This window comes from Pseudogymnoascus destructans (assembly GCF_001641265.1).
Source record: "Pseudogymnoascus destructans isolate 20631-21 unplaced genomic scaffold scaffold_54, whole genome shotgun sequence".
Classification (NCBI taxonomy): Eukaryota; Fungi; Ascomycota; class Leotiomycetes; order Thelebolales; family Thelebolaceae; genus Pseudogymnoascus; species Pseudogymnoascus destructans.
The window spans coordinates 20,774-30,494 of NW_020167571.1; the positions used below are offsets into that span (position 1 = coordinate 20,774).

The following is a 9,721-nucleotide window of genomic DNA, read 5'->3' on the forward strand; positions in this document are numbered from 1 at the left end:
TACCTGATTTATCTTTGTGTGAGTCTCTTATCTTAAGTAAGCAATCTTGAGGGCTTATTGCATGAAATAGTATAATTAAAGAAACTAGGTGTTTAGAGTATATAATGTTCCTAACGGTTATTTATATAAGAATGGTAATATAATTATACCTCTAAGTAGAATTTGTGACGTAGATGCTGTAGCTCATGGTGTTATATGTGGTAATGTTAATTTAGATGTACTTATCGCAGACTATCGTGTTATGCTTAACAGTCGATATTTTTCGGAATTAGCTATTCTTGAAGCTGACCCTGAAACGGGTAGAATTCGTATTATGTGGCATATAGCTATAAATGTGCACAATCATGGAGTAGCGGAGTAATTTAAATCTGTGGTTTTGAGGAGAGTAAGTGAAATAACTGCTGCTGGTGGTACATAAAGTATTAACATAAATATAGGTTAATATATATATATAAATTAATCCTAGAGGGATTAGCTCAATTGGTAGAGCAACCGTTTTACACACGGTAGGTTGAATGTTCGAATCATTTATCCCTTAAAAGGAGTTTATTATAAAGTTATTAATATTTAATACATTAGTCTGTCTTTTATACTTCCTTTTGTAAATTTCTTTTTTTTTATCTAGAAGAATAAATGTAAGTCTATATCAATACCTACATATGTATCAGATTCTAAATAAAATTAAAAATATGAAGCTAATTATTACCCGATTCTATTTATACTACAGAGAAAACTTAATTCATAATAGATGAGTTAATTAAAGGTCTGTAATATATATTAATCTAAATATAAAGACCGGACAATTTATAGGTTAATATATATATATTAACCCTAGAGGGATTAGCTCAATTGGTAGAGCAACCGTTTTACACATGGTAGGTTAAATGTTCAAATCACTTATCCTTTAAATAGAGTAGTATCTACAATAAATTGAACGTCTCCTTAAACCATGTATATATACGTATCTTTTTTTTTTTAGGTATTAGTTCTTCTAAATATGAATGTTATATCAATATTTAACACGAAAAATAAAAATGTATCTGATTAATACACAAATAGTGAAAAAGGAAAATTAAGTTTGTTCCAGACAAGTAAAGAAAAATAAAAAGATGACAAACCTTAACAGAAGTCAGTTTCAAGCACATCCGTTTCATTTAGTTTCTCCTTCACCTTGACCTATTTACACATGTATTGCCTTATTTAATTTAACTACCAGCGGTGTCTTAACTATGCACGGATTTAGTAACGCAGGATTCTATTTAGCTTGTTCTTTTATAGCTGTTGTTTCTTCTATGTCCTTTTGATGACGTGATGTTATAAGTGAGGGTACATATTTAGGTAATCATACATTAGCAGTACAAAAAGGGTTAAACATGGGTGTTGCTCTATTTATTGTTTCAGAAGCATTATTTTTCTTAGCTATCTTTTGAGCCTTCTTTCATAGTGCTTTATCACCTACTGTAGAATTAGGTGCTCAATGACCACCTATGGGTATAGAAGCTATAAATCCTTTTGAATTGCCTTTGCTTAATACTATTATATTATTGTCTAGTGGTGTAACAGTTACATATGCTCATCATTCTTTAATACAAGGAAACAGAAGTGGAACCTTATACGGTATAGTAGCTACAGTTTTATTAGCCTTAATCTTTACAGGTTTTCAAGGTGTAGAGTACACAGTCTCTTCATTTACTATAAGTGATGGAGCCTACGGATCATGTTTTTATTTTGGGACAGGTTTCCATGGGATACACGTAATGATAGGAACAGCTTTTATAGCTGTAGGTTTATGACGTGTATTAGCTTACCATGCTACAGATAACCATCATTTAGGTTTAGAGTCAAGTATATTGTATTGACATTTTGTAGATGTAGTATGACTTTTCTTATTCGTATCTATATACTATTGAGGGTCATAAATATAACTATATAAGTATTAGTAAACTAATAAAAGATAAATAATATTATATATCTTTAGAGACTTTGGCTTAATTGGTAAAGCATGTGCCTTTTAATCACTATTATATGGGTTCAAATCCCATAGGTCTTAAAAGAATAAGCGGCTATAAGTTAATGGTAAACCCGACGTCTTCCAAACGTTTTATGTCGATTCGACTTCGGCTAGCCGCAAAATAAACAAGGGTTAGTCACTTAATTGGTAAAGGACTTTCTTGTCACGAAAGTAGATGTCGGTTCGAATCCGGTCTGGCCCGCATATATACTGAAATATGTTTTTTATTGTTAGCATAAAAAAGTCTTTTTATTATGTTATCATAGAAAGGAAAAGTTGCCATTGGTAAGGCGAGATATTTGCTAAATATTGTGTATTAACACCTGGATGTTCAATTCATCTCTTTTCCGTTAATAAAAAGCTATACTTTTCGTTAAGGTTTTAATAAAAGAGCATAGTTTAATAGGCAAAACAAGAAGCTTCAGATTTCATGTTCTCAGTTCAAGTCTGAGTACTCTTGTAAAACATATATTAGTTTAGCATAAGGTTCTTTAACTTAATTGGTAAAGTGCGTTTTTGATAAGGATGTTATTCAAGTTCAAGTCTTGAAAGAATCATAGTATAATACTATATAAATTATATGTTGTAAACATAGTAAAAGAGAATTGGCCGAGCGGTTTAAGGCGGTAAACTTGAGATTTATTTGGTTTTTATAAATCACATCCGTTCAAATCGGATATTCTCTGTATTATTAGCAATAATACATTATTATAAACGGGTTAGAGCCAGGTTGGTTAGGCGTCTCATTTGGGTTGAGGAATTGTTATGTTCGAACCATAATAACCCGAAAATACGTAATTTAGTACTACATGTACTAAATTGGTATTAGTAATATAATGTAATGGATATAGATTTAATGTTTATATACTATAAATTGTAGTATAAGCAAGTATATAAAGAAACTATTAGGAATACCTTGCTATATATTAAAGAGAGTAATATTTTAAATTGTGTAAAAATACTTAACACATGAACTCTTAGATAAATTCAGTAATAAACGAAGTGAATTGAAACATCTTAGTAGCTTTAGGAAAAGAAATCAAACGAGATTCTACAATTAGTGTGAATTAAAGTAGAAGAGCCTAGAGTATTAAAAGGAGATAAAGGATAACTAAATCTCTATTAATACTTTAAATAAGTAGAACGGGCTATAAACCTGTTTGAATGTTAAGGGGAACCTTCCTCTAAGGCTAAATATAATATATAAGCGACAGCGTATAGTTCTGTGAAGGAAAGGTTTGAATTAGTAGTTTTATAAGCAGCTCAAGCAAAGTTTAAATACATAGTGAGAGCGTACCTTTTGCATAATGGGTCAGTAAGTTAATGTTAGATGCGAGCAGCAATGCCTAGATAAACCAATTATGAAATAATGAATTAGTATCTAAAATTAGACCCGAAGCCTGGTGATCTTACCATAGTCAGGGTTATAAAAAGCCCGAACGGGTTATCGTTGTATAGATATCCGATGAACTGTGGTAAGTTAGTGAAAGACAAAAACTGACCAGGATAGCTGGTTTTCTGCGAAACCTATAGAAGTAGGTAATTTAAGTTACATCATAGCAGGTACAGAACTGTGATCTCAGGCAACTTTAATAGATAACATATTTATTTGTGTTATTTATTATTTTTGTACATATCGGGGGATCGTGAAGATTTTATCGGTGAGTATTCGCACTCGGAAGGGCAATGATGAATATTAAATAATCAGACATAGTACGCTAAGGTTGTATGTCTAAAGGGAAACAGCCCAGAACAAGAGTTAAGGTTCCAAAATTAATATTAAGTGAAATTAAGGAAGTTTCTATCAAATACGACTAGGAAATAGGCTTAGAAGCGGCCATTTTTTGAAGACCTCGTAACAGAGCACTGGTTCAGTAAATAGTTTACTATTTACATTGATAGTGGCACCGAAAATTTAACGGATCTAAATAATATACCGACACCTTGTCCATATTAAAACATAATATTATATAATATGGGGTAGCGGAACGTTGGGTAAATTTTAGACTATTTCTTAAAAAGATTTAGGAATAAATGACCCAAGTGACAATGCTGACATGAGTAACGAAAAAGGGGGTATATCCCCCTCGCCTAAAGCTTATGGATTTTTTAAAGTAACGGCCTCTAAGTTTATAAACCTAAAGGATTAAACGATGAGAAAATCTTGTCTACAAAGTAACAACCTTTTATAAGAAAAAGAGATTAAGATGTTTCGTCTTATTATCTTTTTCTTAAGTGAAGAAGGTTCTGGAAAAACAGTAAAAACCTTAAATAGTAAATATCTTAAAAATATTTATTATTAAGGCGACATAATAACCGTACCTAGAGTCTACCCCAAGTAAGCAAGTAGAGTATACGAAGGCGTTTGAGTGAACAATCATTAAGGAACTCGGCAAACTAACTACCGTAACTTAGGGATAAGGAGAGCCATTCCTCCTGATTAATATCAGGTAAAGAATAGGAAGCATGGAATAGTGTTGTACGACTGTTTAATTAAAACAAAGCACTCTGCAGTAAGATAATAAATCAAAGTATTGAGTGTGATTTCTGCCCGATGTCGGCTGGTTAACGGATTTATTAAGTTGACTAATATAAGCTTGACTTTGAAGGAAACCCCGATCAATGGCGGCCTTATTTTGAGGGTCCTAAGGTAGCGGAATACCCTGGCCGTTAAATGCGGTCTTGCATGAATGATTTAACGATACAACAGCTGTCTCAATGATTGGCTCAGTGAAATTGGAATAACTGTGCAGATACAGTTTACCTCTAGTTAGACGAGAAGACCCTATGCAGCTTTACTGTTGCTAGTTATTGAATGTGATTTAATTAATTTTAGTAATATAAGGTAATTGGTTAGATATTATTGGAAGACCTTTATTTTATTCGTCATATTGATAGATTTATTCTATTTTCTTATCTAAAGATAGGAAATTACCCCTACTATGTTAGGGAAACAATGGCTAGGAGGCAGTTTATGCGGGGCACAGATCCCATAAAAAGTACCTGGGTGTATCCAAAGTTAATTTTGTAAAATTGACATGACTTACTTCTAAGTATACTATTTGGAAATAAGTTTCATGACTAACAATACATTATATATTTAATGTATTTATTTTTAGTTTGTTATTTGGTGTAGCTTATGCTATAACTAATCCAGCTATTTATCTATTAAGTTAGAAATATTTTTTATCCTAGTAAGATTTTATCTATATGGAAAATAGATGTAATTAAAACATTGAAGTAGATATCTTTCCAATGTTTTTTAATTTTTTTATTAGGTGTATTTGGTGAAACCAAACTACAAATTGCTAATATGATAATTATGTTTATTACTTGTCAAGTTTAATGGCTTAATCTTGCTTTACTGTTTGACTTACACGTCTATCAGTCGCGTAAGCGGGGCATATGATCACAAGATGCAGAAAGGAAAGGTCTTGGATTTATGAAAAAGCTACGCTAGGGATGTTAGTCCTCCAATGTTTAAGTCTACTAATATTTAATATTGGTTAATTAGACTTAAACTCATTGGCAATTTATTGGGTTAATTTCAAGAATAACTTTGTCTGAGGACTTAGTATACTTGAAGCGAACTTTACTTTAGCATAATTACCTTAAAAAGGTGTTAAAAGTAAAACCGTTCAACGACTAGAAAGTGAGTTATGCTAACAATAATCTTTCTAATAATGCCCAACTTTCTTAATATATAGTTATATAATTGCAATATTATTTTATATTGCTTAACCTTAGTTAATATTAATTTATTAATGAAATAGTCTTTACTTTAGTTTAGTTTCTTTAAAGTTTTTAGATTAAAGTAAAGCTTATTACCACTGTATTATGTTGGTATAAATAATTAAAAAACCATGAAAAATAATAACCAAAAAACTGAAATATTGAAACCCCTTATATTTAACAAAAAAATAAATTTTAAACATAAAATAATACCTTTAGATGTTATTTCTAACACTATAGGTCCTACTCGTGTTTTTCCTGCTGCGACTAAAGAATGATTTAATTCTGTGTATGCTTATAACCAAAGTTATATAAAAAATTTATCTATTGCAGATAAAACTTTAAGTCAGTTAGTTAAAAGTTATTTTAATTTTTATTTTAATAATAAAACATTAAAAAGTAGTAAAATAGCTATAAGATTTAGAAGACTATCTCTAAATAAGATATTGATAAGTAAAGCAGAATTAAAACACACAAGTTCTAAAGTAACAGTAACCTTATATACATATAATGCAGAAAAAATTTATTTAACTTTAAAATTGAAAAATTTAATAAAAGCTTATTTTACCTCTATACTTAAAAATCTTGATATAAATCCATCTTTAATAAATCTATTACATGATATAAATGTATATAAAAAGAAGCTTCTCTTGTAGATTATTTAGAGGAGTTAAAGTCTAATTTAAAGTCAAATCTAGACTTAAAAGTAGACCCTTATATGGTATCATATTTAGATATTATAAATGAAATGATAATTTTAAGTAAAAATGATAAAATAGCTCATAAAAAATTGGACCAATTATATACAGAGTCCTTAAGAAAAAATTTTTTAAGTAAAGAAATTAAAGAGATTGCTACATGTAAACTTTTACTTAACTTAAATAAATCTAAATTTGAGGATGAGTTTATATTAAAATTAAAAGGAATAATAGGTAAACTTTACAGTAAAGAAGTAGAATTTAATATAGTAAATTTAAAAACTTTGTATTTCAATAGTGACATTTTTACAGAAGTAATATCTACAAAATTGAAAAATAGAAAAAATAATCTATTAAATGTCTTAAAATCTTCCTTATATTTAGTTAAATTACCTAGAGTTAATAAGATAAAAGAAAATAGTGTAAAAGTAGATAACTTTTGCCTAGATCACCTTAAAAATTTACATATTAATTCTAATATAAATAAATATAACACAGATAAGGATACGTTAGATCAATTATTACTAGATATATTACCTTCTTCAACGTTTATGTCAGGTGATAAAGATAAAACACCTTTAACAGCTTATAATGAAAATTATATTAACACTTATAATCCGTTAGATATTGTATTTGATTCTTTGAAAAATAAGGATATGTCGGGTGTAAGATTAGAAGCTAAAGGTAGATTAAGTAAACGTTCTACTGCCTCTAGATCTGTATTTAAGGTAAAATGAAAAGGTAGCATTAAAAATTTGGATTCTTCTTATAGAAAATTATCATCAGTAATGTTAAGAGGTCATGCTAAATCTAATGTGCAATATACTGTAGTAAATACAAAAACACGTAGTGGAGCTTTTGGTCTTAAAGGTTGAATAAGCAGTAAATAATTACTAAATAGTATTATTATCCTTTTAAATTATTCTTCATAATTCTCGCGTTGCATTTACTATATAAAAAGAAATGAAGAAATAGTCTGAACCATCTTGTGAAAGATGGAAATAAAGGATAAATAACCTTTATGATAACAAATTTTGAACAGGCTAATTGCGCCAGGAAGTACAAATTGAGTGCGCAGTTTGGCACCTCGATGTCGGCTTAACTTATCCACATGAATGCAGTAATCATGAAGGGTTCGACTGTTCGTCGATTAATAAGTTACACGAGCTGGGTTAAATACGTCGTGAGACAGTATGGTTTCTATCTTCTAGAGGAAATTAGAATAAAATAAGGATAGCCCCCTCGTACGAAAGGAGCTGGGTATATTAACCTATGGTTTACCTGTTGTTTATGTGCCCAATATTAATAAAAGTATAATTAAGTTTATACAGGGATGTTACTTTCACTTAAGTAAATATATAGCATAGGCACGGCAGGAACGCTACGTTAGTTAAAGATAAGTGCTGAATGCATCTAGGCGCGAAACTTACTTTAAGATATTCTTAAATATAGGTAGTTTAACACTACGATTTCCATATTTTATTAAATATGTGATTAATAGGCTTTAGCTGAAAGAATTTAAATGTTTTTAGGCATAAAGTACTAATTTTATAAATAACTGATTATTATATATATCTTACATTATATTATCTCTATTGTTTTTTTTTTTAAGATATAAAAAAAAAATCCTAAAATTTTTATAAGGCCAATTAATAAGCCTGGTTAGCATAAAAGTAATGTAGCTGTTTTGTAACCAGCTGAAGCAAGTGCGATACTTGCACTGGGCTTGGTTTAACAAAAAAAAAGTTTTTTTAGTATTTCTATTAACATATATACCTTATACCGATAATAGGTAATGAGTATAAAATGTATATACTTTCGGTTTTTATGTATTAAATTGATTATTTAAGTCATAAAAGGCCTTATAGTCGAGGGGTTAAGACTTGATACTTTCACTGTCATATTCGAGGGTTCGAGTCCCTCTAAGGTCAATGAATAATATCATTTTTATTTAATATTATGCAAATGTTACAATCTTATATTATAAATGTTATAGTGCATAAGATATATATATATTAGTAGATGTATACATGGTATATATGGTTTAGACCGGTATTTAAAGGTTATAGCTTAATTGGTAAAGCAAGCTGCTCATGACGGTTTAGATGAGTGTTCAAGTCACTTTGGCCTTAATATTATATAGTCCGAGTGCTGGAATTGGTAGACAGGGTAAACTTAAGCTTTACTGATATAATATCGTGAACGTTCAAGTCGTTTTTCGGATAGTATTTAACTAAATATATTATTTGGTTTATATAATATTTATATATAATATATTTAGAGGTTTATATTTTAAACTATCTATATAGGGGACATAGTTTAATTGGTAAAACTGCGACTTTGCAAGTCGTTATCTCAGGTTCGAATCCTGATGTCTCCATAATTAAATCTAAATTTTAGCTCGAGAAGCTCAATTGGTAGGGCGAGGTCTTGAAGCGATCTAGGTTGTAAGTTCAACTCTTATCTCGAGCATATTTCCTATATAGGTGTATTTAAATTAACAAAGGTAGTGATGGAATTGGTAGACATGAATAGCTTAGGACTATTTGATTTTCTTATCTTACCCGTTCAAGTCGGGTTTACCTTATAAACTATGTATAGTATATATATTTGGAGTAAAATAAAGCATAGATATATAAGTATACTCCAAATTTATATATCTATGCTGTAGACTAATAGGCAAGTCATAGGTTTTTGATGCTTATTATTGGGTGTTCGAATCACTTCAGCATAATAAAACCTAAAAGATAAAGGTGGGTATAGTTCAATCGGTAGAACGACTGTATGTGGCACAGTATGTTCCCTGTTCAAGTCAGGGTACTGACCCTTTAAATTAAAAAAAGATAAGATATAAGTCAGCCAGGATAGTTTAATTGGTTAGAACATTAATTTCATGCATTAATAATGAGAATTCAAATTTCTCTCCCGGCTCATGTTAATTCTTTCACTTATTTCATTATTAATGTCGAATGCCGTTTCATTGAGACGAGACAAATCTATTCTATATAGCAGAATAACTATAATAATTTTATTATTATCTAGTTATCTTACTTTAGATAGTTTATATTTAACAAACTTAGATACGGGGATAGGTTTATACGGGGGTTTATTTAGTGCTACAAGCATAACTCATACATTTCAGTTATTTATCTTTTAGTTAGTGCTGCTATATTACAATTAACAAGTTTTTATCCTAGAAAAGTCTTTTTTAAAAACTCTTCTAAGTTATTATCTTATAATACAATTAACTTTAAATCTAAAATTTTAAATAAAATGGGAG

The 9,721-nt window shown here is 29.6% G+C and overlaps 15 non-coding genes across 15 annotated transcripts; all 15 read left to right on the forward strand.

Annotated features, from left to right (window-relative positions):
• Positions 1-464: 464 nt before the first annotated feature.
• Positions 465-538, forward strand: VC83_09469 (the record flags this gene model as incomplete). The annotated part of the gene is made up of 1 exon: positions 465-538. It is a non-coding gene; the product is annotated as a tRNA-Val (tRNA).
• A 295-nt stretch (positions 539-833) lies between these two features.
• Positions 834-907, forward strand: VC83_09470 (the record flags this gene model as incomplete). The annotated part of the gene is made up of 1 exon: positions 834-907. It is a non-coding gene; the product is annotated as a tRNA-Val (tRNA).
• Positions 908-1,976: 1,069 nt separating this feature from the next.
• Positions 1,977-2,050, forward strand: VC83_09471 (the record flags this gene model as incomplete). The annotated part of the gene is made up of 1 exon: positions 1,977-2,050. It is a non-coding gene; the product is annotated as a tRNA-Lys (tRNA).
• An 89-nt stretch (positions 2,051-2,139) lies between these two features.
• Positions 2,140-2,213, forward strand: VC83_09472 (the record flags this gene model as incomplete). Its single annotated transcript has 1 exon — positions 2,140-2,213. It is a non-coding gene; the product is annotated as a tRNA-Asp (tRNA).
• Positions 2,214-2,398: 185 nt separating this feature from the next.
• Positions 2,399-2,471, forward strand: VC83_09473 (the record flags this gene model as incomplete). Its single annotated transcript has 1 exon — positions 2,399-2,471. It is a non-coding gene; the product is annotated as a tRNA-Sec (tRNA).
• Positions 2,472-2,495: 24 nt separating this feature from the next.
• VC83_09474 lies at positions 2,496-2,568 on the forward strand (the record flags this gene model as incomplete). The annotated part of the gene is made up of 1 exon: positions 2,496-2,568. It is a non-coding gene; the product is annotated as a tRNA-Ile (tRNA).
• A 41-nt stretch (positions 2,569-2,609) lies between these two features.
• VC83_09475 lies at positions 2,610-2,697 on the forward strand (the record flags this gene model as incomplete). The annotated part of the gene is made up of 1 exon: positions 2,610-2,697. It is a non-coding gene; the product is annotated as a tRNA-OTHER (tRNA).
• Positions 2,698-8,096: 5,399 nt separating this feature from the next.
• On the forward strand, positions 8,097-8,168 carry VC83_09476 (the record flags this gene model as incomplete). Its single annotated transcript has 1 exon — positions 8,097-8,168. It is a non-coding gene; the product is annotated as a tRNA-Thr (tRNA).
• Positions 8,169-8,298: 130 nt separating this feature from the next.
• VC83_09477 lies at positions 8,299-8,372 on the forward strand (the record flags this gene model as incomplete). Its single annotated transcript has 1 exon — positions 8,299-8,372. It is a non-coding gene; the product is annotated as a tRNA-Glu (tRNA).
• A 127-nt stretch (positions 8,373-8,499) lies between these two features.
• Positions 8,500-8,573, forward strand: VC83_09478 (the record flags this gene model as incomplete). The annotated part of the gene is made up of 1 exon: positions 8,500-8,573. It is a non-coding gene; the product is annotated as a tRNA-OTHER (tRNA).
• Positions 8,574-8,582: 9 nt separating this feature from the next.
• Positions 8,583-8,666, forward strand: VC83_09479 (the record flags this gene model as incomplete). Its single annotated transcript has 1 exon — positions 8,583-8,666. It is a non-coding gene; the product is annotated as a tRNA-OTHER (tRNA).
• Positions 8,667-8,748: 82 nt separating this feature from the next.
• On the forward strand, positions 8,749-8,821 carry VC83_09480 (the record flags this gene model as incomplete). The annotated part of the gene is made up of 1 exon: positions 8,749-8,821. It is a non-coding gene; the product is annotated as a tRNA-Ala (tRNA).
• Positions 8,822-8,839: 18 nt separating this feature from the next.
• Positions 8,840-8,913, forward strand: VC83_09481 (the record flags this gene model as incomplete). The annotated part of the gene is made up of 1 exon: positions 8,840-8,913. It is a non-coding gene; the product is annotated as a tRNA-Phe (tRNA).
• Positions 8,914-9,101: 188 nt separating this feature from the next.
• VC83_09482 lies at positions 9,102-9,175 on the forward strand (the record flags this gene model as incomplete). Its single annotated transcript has 1 exon — positions 9,102-9,175. It is a non-coding gene; the product is annotated as a tRNA-OTHER (tRNA).
• Positions 9,176-9,193: 18 nt separating this feature from the next.
• On the forward strand, positions 9,194-9,267 carry VC83_09483 (the record flags this gene model as incomplete). The annotated part of the gene is made up of 1 exon: positions 9,194-9,267. It is a non-coding gene; the product is annotated as a tRNA-His (tRNA).
• Between the last annotated feature and the right edge of the window lie 454 nt (positions 9,268-9,721).